The following is a 10,453-nucleotide window of genomic DNA, read 5'->3' as shown; positions in this document are numbered from 1 at the left end:
GCAGTGGCTAGGAAAGGTCTTCCAAGGATGACAGAGTCATCCTCATCCTCTCTAATATCCAAGACTATGAAGTTTGTAGTGATGTAGTGGTTTTCAACTTTCACCAAGACATCCTCTACTAAGCCATATGGCTTCTTCATTGTCTTGTCTGCTATCTCTAGTGAGATGTTTACAGCTTGTACTTCAATGATGCCCAACTTCTCCATTACAGAGAGTGGCATGAGGTTTATGCTTGTCCCTAAGTCACACAGAGCCTTTTCAAAGGTCATAGTGCCTATGGTGCAAGGAATCAGAAAGCGTCTAGGATCTAGAAGTTTCTGAGGTAGCCTCTGCTGAACCAAAGCATGGAGTTCTTTGGTAAGTAGCGGAGGTTCTTCCTCCAAAGGCTTTGTACCAAATAACTTGGCATTCAGCTTCATAAGAGGATGAGTAGTCATCAGAACTTATACACTGCAGAAGTGTATTCAAAGGAACCTCTATGGTTTTCACATGAGCATGAGCTTCCTTTGGTTCTGGGATAGAGGATTCTTGAGTAGGACTTAAGCACTCAAAGGATGTGCCTTTGCTGGCATTCAACACCAGCTCTGATAGCCCTTTAGGCATTGAATGCCCTTGCTGTCCACCCTTACTGGCATTAAACGCCAGTTCTTCTAGTGTTTTGGGCGTTGAACGCCCAGCTGGGATGTCCTTGCAGGCGTTCAACGCCAGCTTCCCTGGGTGTGTGGGCGTTGAATGCCCAGTGAGGGGTTCCCCACTGGCGTCCAACGCTAGAATGGCTACATGGTTGGGCGTTAAACACCCAATGAGGGGTTCCTCACTGGCGTTCAATGCCAGAAAGCCTGCCTGGTTGGGCGTTGAATGCCCAATGAGGGGTTCCTCACACCCCTCATTGGTGTTCAGCGCCAGAAAGCCTGTATGTTTGGGCGTTGAACGCCCAGCCAGTGCTCCCTGGCTGGCGTTCAACGCCAACTCTGCTGCCAGGATGGGCATTGAACGCCCAATGAGGGGTTCTTCACTGGCGTTCAGCGCCAGGATTGCTGCCAGTTTGGGCATTGAACACCCAATGATATGTCCTTCACTGGCGTTCAACGCTACCTCAATCTTCTTAGATTCAGCCTCTACTTCCATGGTTATGGCCTTGCACTCTTCTTTTGGATTTACCTTAGTATTACTGGGAAGAGTTTCAGGAGGAATATCAAGGATCCTCTTACTCAGTTGACCAACTTGCACCTCCAAGTTTCTAGTGGAGGATCTTGTTTCATTAATGAAACTATGAGTGGTCTTAGAGAGGCTGGAAACTAGAGTTACTAAGTCAGAAAGGCTCTGCTTAGAGGTTTTCATATTCCCTTGAGAAGATAGGAATGATGGTCTTTTGTTAAACCTTTTCTGGTTCCTACCACCTTGATTGTTGTTGAAACCTTGCTGAAATTTCTGTTGATCCTTCCATGAGAAGTTCGGATGATTCCTTCATGAAGGATTGTAGGTGTTTCCATAGGGTTCTCCCATGTAATTCACCCCCTCCATGGTGGGTTGATTAGGATCATAAGCTTCTATTTCAGAAGAAGCTTCCTGAGTACTGCCAATTGCAGTTTGCATTCCAGTCAAATGCTGGGAGATCATATTGAACTGTTAGGTCAGGATTTTATTCTGAGCTAATATGGCATTCAGAGTATCAACTTCATAAACTCCTTTCATCTGAGAGGTCCCATGGTTTACAGGATTTCTTTCAGAAGTGTACATGAATTGGTTTTTTGCAACCATCTCAATGAGTTCTCTTGCTTTTGCAGGTGTTTTCCTCAAGTGGAGGGATCCACCTGCAGAGCTGTCCAATAAAATTTTGGATATTTAAGATAGACCATCATAGAATAAGCCTATGATAGACCATTCTGAGAGCATGTCAGGAAGACACCTCCTGATCAATTGCTTGTATCTTTCCCAAGCTTCATAGAGGGATTCACCTTCTCTTTGTTTGAAGGTTTGAACTTCCACTCTAATTTTTCTCATCCTTTGAGGGGGAAGAACTTAGCTAAAAAAGCTTTAAACAGCTTTTCCCAAGAGTCTAAGCTCTCTTTTGGTTGGGCATCCAACCATAGCTTAGCTCTGTCTCTTACAGCAAAGGGAAAGAGCATAGGCTTGTAGACTTCAGGATTAACTCCATTAGTCTTTACAGTATCACAGATCTGTAAGAATTCAGCTAAGAACTGATGTGGATCTTCCAATAGAAGGCCATAGAATTTGTAGTTCTACTGCAGAAGAGAGACTAACTGAGGCTTAAGCTCAAAATTGTTAGCTCCAATGGTAGGTACAGAGATGCTTCTGCCATAAAAGTCAGAGGTAGGTATGGTGAAGTCACCGAGAACCTTTCTTGGTTCCTCTTGAGGTTTGGCCATGTCTTCCCTTTCTTGTTCAAAGTTTTCTGAGAGGTTTCTTCTGGAGTGTTGTGCTTTAGCTTGTTGTAAACGCCTCCTAAGAATTTTCTCAGGTTCAGGATCAGGAGTCAAGAGGGGTTCTTTATCCCTATTCCTAGTCATAAACAAGAAAGGAAAGAAAGAAAAGAAGAAAGCTTTTTGTACCACTCGGACAAAAGAGCTTTCCAGTTAGATGTGAAGAAAGAAGAAAAAGATAGAAAAGTAAAGGCGGAAGATGAGAGAGAAGACGAATACTTTGAAAATAGGGGATAAAAGTTCGAATAAATAGAACTAGAAGAGAAGAGAAGTAGAAATAAAAGAGATAAATAAGAATTAAAATATTTTTATTTTTTTATTTATTTATTTTTTCAAAAATTAAGTTAATAATTTAAAAAGAATTTAAAATTAGTTAGTGAATTTTCGAAAATAGAAGAGAGAGAAGAGGAGTAGAATTTTCGAAAATTAAGAGAGAAGAGTTAGTTAGGAAGTTTTGAAAAAAAGAAGAGAGAGAAGAGAAGTGGTTAAGAAAAGATTTAAATTTAAAATAAGATTAAAGATAAGATAAGAAAAAGATTTGAAATTGAAATTTGAAATTAGAAAAAGATAAGATAAGAAACTAAAAAGATTTGAAAAATATTTTAAAAAGATAACATTTGAAATTTGATTTTGAAAAAGATATAATTTTGAAAATTGAAATTTGAATTATTAAATTTTAAAATTTGAAAAAGATAAGATAAGATTTTTAAATTTTGAAAAAGATGAGAAAAAGATAGGATTTTTGAAAAGATGAGATTTTTAATTTTGAAAAGATTTGATTTTTGAAATTTTCAAAACTAAGATAAGATAAGATAAAAATTTTGAATTGAAATCTGAATTTTTAATGTTAGTTTCGAAAATTAAGTTAGTTTTAAGAAAGAAAAGATATATTTTTATTTTTGAATTTAATGAGGAAAGAGAAAAACAAGTAAAAGACACAAGACTTAAAATTTTTAGACATAGCACCCCTAATTTTCGAAAATTTTGGAGGGAAGCACAAAGGGACACCAAACATAAAAATTTTAAGATCAAAACACAAAGAAAACTCAAGAACACTTTGAAAACTAACAAGAACACAAAGAACAAAACTCAAAGAACACAAGAACATAAAAAGGACACCAAACTTAAAATTTTTAGAAAACCAAAAAGAAATTTTCGAAAACTTAAGAAAAATAACAAGAAGACACCAAACTTAAAGATTTGATATAAGATTTAACCAAAGAAAAACTATTTTTGAAAAATTTTGAAGGAGAAGGACTTATAGGGGACGAAAATTTTAACCGAGAACATAAACAAAAGACTCAAACACCAAACTTAAAATTTGAAACAAGAATCAAACAAAAAAGACACTAATTTTAAAAAATTTTTAGAAAAAGGACTCAAGATTATCGAAAATTGACTCAACAAGAATAAAAACAAAGACTCAAACAAAGAAAAGAAAAATATTTTTGAAAAGGTTTTGAATTTTTTTGAAAATTGAAGAAGAAGAAAATAAAAAAAAGACTCAACAAAATAAAAATTACCTGATCTAGGGAGCAAGACAATCCGTTAGTTTGTCCAAACTCGAACAATCCCCGGCAACGATGCCAAGAACTTGGTAGCACAAATCCCCACACCTTCGTACTGTTGTACCAGCAAGTGCACTGGGTCGTTGATGAGCGGATAATTTATACCCTTTTTGGCATTGTTTTTACATAGTTTTTAGTATGTTTTAGTTACTTTTTATTATATTTTTATTAGTTTTTATTCAAAAATCACATTTCTAGACTTTACTATGAGTTTGTGTGCTATTCTGTAATTTCAGGTATTTTCTGGCTAAAATTGAGGGACCTGAGCAAAAATCTTATTCAGAGGCTAAAAAATGATTGCAGATGCTGTTGGATTCTGACCCTCTTGCTCTCGAAGTGGATTTTCTGGAGCTACAGAAGCCCAATTGGCGCGCTCTTAATTGCATTGGAAATTGACATCTTGGGCTTTCCTGCAATATATAATAGTCCATGCTTTGTGGTATGCGAAATTGCTACTCAGGTTGTGAATTGTTGTTCGAAATTGATTCCCTGGCAATGGCACCAAAAACGGATGCACAGAACCATGGTCTAAACATATCTTCACAACTTCGCATAACTAACCAGCAAGTGCACTGGGTCGTCCAAGTAATACCTTACGTGAGTAAGGGTCGAATCCCACGGAGATTGTTGGTATGAAGCAAGCTATGATCACCTTGTAAATCTCAGTCAGGCGGATATAAAATGGTTATGTAGTTTTCGAAAATTAGTAATAGAAAAAGGATAGAAATACTTATGTAAATCATTGGTGAGAATTCCAGATAAGTGTATAGAGATGCTTTCATTCCTCTGAACCTCTGCTTTCCTGCTGTCTTCATCCAATCAGTCTTACTCCTTTCCATGGCTGGCTTTATGCAAGGGCATCACCGTTGTCAGTGGCTACATCCCCTTCTCTTGTGAAAATGGTCCAAGATGCCCTGTCACGGCACGGCTAATCATCTGAGGTTCCCGATCATGCTGGAATAGGATTCACCCTCCTTTTGCGTCTGTCACTACGCCCAGCACTCGCGAGTTTGAAGCTCGTCACAGTCATTCAATCATTGAATCCTACTCGGAATACCACAGACAAGGTTTAGACTTTCCGGATTCTCTTGAATGCCGCCATCATTCTAGCTTACACCACGAAGATTCCGATTAAGAGATCTAAGAGATACTCATTCAATCAAAGGTAGAACGGAAGTGGTTGTCAAGCACACGTTCATAGGGAATGATGATGATTGTCACGTTCATCACATTCAGGTTGAAGTACGAATGAATATCTTAGAAGCGAAATAAGATGAATTGAATAAAAAACAGTAGTACTTTGCATTAATCTTTGAGGAACAGCAGAGCTCCACACCTTAATCTATGGAGTGTAGAAACTCTACCGTTAAAATTACATAAGTGAAAGGTCCAGGCATGGCCGAGATGGCCAGCCCCCAAAACGTGATCTAAGATAGCATACAACTGTTCAAAGATGTCTAATTCAATAGTAAAAAGTTCTATTTATAATAAACTAGCTACTAGGGTTTACAGAAGTAAGTAATTGATGCATAAATCCATTTCCGGGGCCCACTTGGTGTGTGCTTGGGCTGAGCTTGAGTGTTGCACGTGTAGAGGTCCTTCTTGGAGTTGAACGCCAGGTTGTAACGTATTTCTGGCGTTCAACTCTGGTTTGTGACTTGTTTCTGGCGTTTAACTCCAGACAGCAGCATAGAACTGGCGTTCAACGCCCTTTTACGTCGTTTAAACTCGGCCAAAGGATGGACTATTATACATTGCTGGAAAGCCCTGGATGTCTACTTTCCAACGCAATTAAAAGCGCGCCATTTTGAGTTCTGTAGCTCCAGAAAATCCACTTTGAGTGCAGGGAGGTCAGAATCCAACAGCATCAGCAGTCCTTCTTCAACCTCTGAATCTGATTTTTGCTCAAGTCCCTCAATTTCAGCCAGAAAATACCTGAAATCATAGAAAAACACACAAACTCATAGTAAAGTCCAGAAATGTGAATTTAACATAAAAACTAATGAAAACATCCCTAAAAGTAACTAGATTCTACTAAAAACATACTAAAAACAATGCCAAAAAGCGTATAAATTATCCGCTCATCACAACACCAAACTTAAATTGTTGCTTGTTCCCAAGCAACTGAAAATCAAATAGGATAAAAAGAAGAGAATATACTATAAATTTCAAACTATCAATGAAACATAGCTTCAATCATATGAGCGGGACTTATAGCTTTTTGCCTCTTGAATAGTTTTGGCATCTCACTTTATCCATTAAGGTTCAGAATGATTAGCATCTATAGGAACTCAGAGTTCAGATAGTGTTATTGACTCCCCTAGTTCAGTATGATGATTCTTGAACACAGCTATTTTATTAGTCTTGGCCATGGCCCTAAGCACTTTGTTTTCCAGTATTACCACCGGATACATAAATGCCACAGACACATAATTGGGTGAACCTTTTCAGATTGTGACTCAGCTTTGCTAAAGTCCCCAATTAGAGGTGTCCAGGGTTGTTAAGCACACTCTTCTTTTGCTTTGGACCTTGACTTTAACCGCTCAGTCTCAAGTTTTCACTTGACACCTTCACGCCACAAGCACATGGTTAGGGACAGCTTGTTTTAGCCGCTTAGACTAGGATTTTATTCCTTTAGGCCCTCCTATCCACTGATGCTCAAAGCCTTGGGATCCTTTTTATTTGCCCTTGCCTTTTGGTTTTAAGGGTTATTGGCTTTTTGCTCTTGCCTCTTGGTTTTAAGAGCTTTTGGCTTTCTTGCATTGTCACCACATCAATATAATTAAACTAAGTTCAAGGATAAATTCGAAACTCATGTACTTGTTGTTTTTTTGAATTAAAACAGTTTTTATTTAAGAGAGGTGATGGATTCATAGGACATTCATAACTTTAAGACATAGTTACTAACTACTAATGATCACGCAATAATACACAAACATAGATAAGCACATAACATAGAAAACGAAAAACAGAAGAAATAGGAACAAGGAATGAATCCACCTTAGTGATGGTGGCGTTTCCTTCTTGAGGAACCAATGATGCCCTTGAGCTCTTCTATGTCTCTTCCTTGTCTTTGTTGCTCCTCCCTCATTGCTTTTTGATCTTCTCTAATTTCATGAAGGATGATGGAGTGCTCTTGATGTTCCACCCTTAATTGTCCCATGTTGGAGCTTAGTTCTCCTAGGGAGGTGTTGATTTGCTCCCAATAGTTTTGTGGAGGAAAATGCATTTGAGGCATCTCCGGGATCTCATGGTGATGAGCTTCATGCGCCTCTTGAGCTCCATGAATGGGCTCTCTTGCCTGCTCCATCTTTTTCTTAGTGATGGGCTTGTCCTTTTTAATGAGGATATCTCCCTCTATGTCAATCCCAGCCGAATTGCATAGGTGGCAAATGAGGTGAGGAAAGGCTAACCTTGCCATAGTGGAGGACTTGTCAGCCACCTTGTAGAGTTCTTGAGGTATAATCTCATGAACTTCCACCTCTTCTCCAATCATGATGCTATGGATCATGATGGCCCGGTCTATAGTAACTTCAGACCGGTTGCTAGTGGGAATGATTGAGCATTGAATGAACTCCAACCATCCTCTAGCTACAGGCTTAAGGTCCAGTCTTCCTAGTTGAACCGGTTTGCCTTTTGAGTCAATCTTTCATTGAGCTCCTTCTACACATATGTCCATGAGGACTTGGTCCAACCTTTGATCAAAGTTGACTCTCCTTGTGTAGGGGCGTGCGTTCTCTTCCATGTTTGGCAAGTTGAACGCCAACCTCACATTTTCCGGACTAAAATCTAAGTATTTCCCCCGAACCATGGTGAGATAATTCTTTGGGTTCGGGTTCTTACTTTGATCATGGTTCCTAGTGATCCATGCATTAGCATAGAACTCTTGAACCATTAGGATGCCGACTTGTTGGATGGGGTTTGTTAGAACTTCCTAACCTCTTCTTTGAATTTCATGTCGGATCTTCGGATACTCATTTCTTTTGAGTTTGAAAGGGACCTCGGGGATCACCTTCTTCTTGGCCACAACATCATAGAAGTGGTCTTGATGGGCTTTGGAGATGAACCTTTCCATCTCCCATGACTCGAAGGTGGAAGCTTTTGTCTTCCCTTTCCCTTTTCTAGAGGATTCTCTGGTCTTAGGTGCCATCAATGGTAATGGAAAAATAAAAAGCTTATGCTTTTACCACACCAAACTTAGAATTTTGCTCGTCCTCGAGCAAGAGAAGAAAGAATAGATGAAGAAGAAGAAGAAGTGGAGGAGAGGGAGAAGGGGTTGTGTTTCAGCCAAGAAGAGAAGAGAGGGTTGTGTTGTGTGAAAATGAGGAAGAATTGAGGGTTATATATAGGGATGGGAGGGGGGTGAAGGTTCGGCCATTTAGGGTGGGTTTGAGTGGGAAATTGATTTTGAATTTTGAAGGTAGGTGGAGTTTATGAGGTAGGTTTATGGGGAAGAGTGGATGGATGTGAGTGGTGAAGAGGTGATGGGGAAGAGAGATTGAGGTGATTGGTGAAGGGTTTTGGGGAAGAGTGTTTATGGGATTGTGTGAAAGAGGGGTGAGAAGAGGTGAGTGGAGGTAGGTGGGGATCCTGTGGGGTCCACAGATCCTGAGGTGATCCTGGTGTTCAAAGATTTACAACCTTGCACCAAATTAGGCATGTAAAATGCCCTTGCACACAACTCTGGGCGTTCAGCACCAGGTTGGTGCTTGTTCTGGGCGTTGAACGCCCATTTGTAGCCTATTTCTGGCGTTGAACGCCAGAACCATGCTTGTTCTAGGCGTTCAGCGCCAGCTCTCCTCCAGGGTGCACTTCTGGTGTTCAAACACCCAGATGCTACCCTTTTCTGGCGTTCAGCGCCAGAACCATGCTCTGTTCTGGCGTTGAACGCCCAAAACATGCTTCTTACTGGCGTTTAAACGCCAGTAAGGTCTTCCTCCAGGGTGTGATTTTTCTTCTGCTATTTTTGATTCCGTTTTCAATTTTTATATTTATTTTGTGACTCCACATGATCATGAACCTAATAAAACATGAAAAACAAAAATAAAATTAGATAAATAAACATTGGGTTGCCTCCCAACAAGCGCTTCTTTAATGTCAATAGCTTGACAGTGGGCTCTCATGGAGCCTCACAGATGTGCAGAGCTTTGTTGAGACCTCCCAACACCAAACTTAGAGTTTAGATATGGGGGTTTGACACCAAACTTAGAGTTTGGTTGTGGCCTCCCAACACCAAACTTAGAGTTTGACTGTGGGGGCTTTGTGTGACTCTGCTTTGAGAGAAGCTTTTTATGCTTCCTCTCCATGGATGCAGAGAGAGATCCTTGAGTTGTAAACACAAGGTTATCCTCATTTATTTGAAGAATCAATTCTCCTCTGTCCACATCAATCACAGCTCTTGCTGTGGCTAGAAAAGGTCTTCCTAGGATTATGGATTCATCCTCATCCTTTCCAGTATCTAGGACTATGAAATCAGTAGGGATGTAAAGGCCTTCAACCTTTACTAACACGTCCTCTACTTGTCCATAAGCCTGTTTTCTTGAATTGTCTGCCATCTCTAATGAGATTTTAGCAGCTTGCATCCCATAGATTCCCAGTTTCTCTATTACAGAGAGGGGCATGAGGTTTATCCCTGAACCAAGGTCACACAGAGCCTTAAAGATCATGGTGCCTATAGTACAAGGTATTATGAACTTTCCAGGATCCTGTCTCTTCTGAGGCAATGTCAGTTGATCCAGATCACTTAGTTCATTGGTGAACAAGGGAGGTTCATCTTCCCAAGTCTCAATACCAAATAATTTGGCATTTAGCTTCATGATTGCACCAAGGAACTTGGCAGCTTGCTCTTCAGTAACATCCTTATTCTCTTCAGAAGAGGAATACTCATCAGAGCTCATGAATGGCATAAGGAGGTTCAATGGAATCTCTATGGTCTCTAGATGAGCCTCAGAGTCCTTTGGTTCCTCAGAGGGAAGCTCCTTATTGATCACTGGACGTCCCAGGAGGTCTTCCTCCTTGGGATTCACGTCCTCTCCTTCCCTTACAGGTTCGGCCATGGTGCTTATGTCAATGGCCTTGCACTCTCCTTTTGGATTCTCTTCTGTATTGCTTGAGAGAGTACTAGGAGGGATTTCAGTGATCCTTTTACTCAGCTGGCCCACTTGTGCTTCCAAATTTCTAATGGAGGACCTTGTTTCATTCATAAAACTTACAGTGGCCTTAGATAGATCAGAGACTAAGTTTGCTAAATTAGAGGTATTTTGTTCAGAGTTCTCTGTCTGTTGCTGAGTGGATGATGGAAAAGGTTTATTATTGTTAAACCTGTTTCTTCCACCATTATTAAAGTCTTGTTGAGGCCTTTGATCCTTCCATGAGAGATTTGGATGATTTCTCCATGATGGATTATAGGTGTTTCCATATGGTTCACCCATGTAATTCACC

The sequence above is a fragment of the Arachis ipaensis genome, chromosome B3 (assembly GCF_059453495.1).
Source record: "Arachis ipaensis isolate K30076 ecotype BB chromosome B3, ASM5945349v1, whole genome shotgun sequence".
Taxonomy (NCBI): Eukaryota; Viridiplantae; Streptophyta; class Magnoliopsida; order Fabales; family Fabaceae; genus Arachis; species Arachis ipaensis.
Note: the sequence above shows the minus strand (reverse complement) of the source record.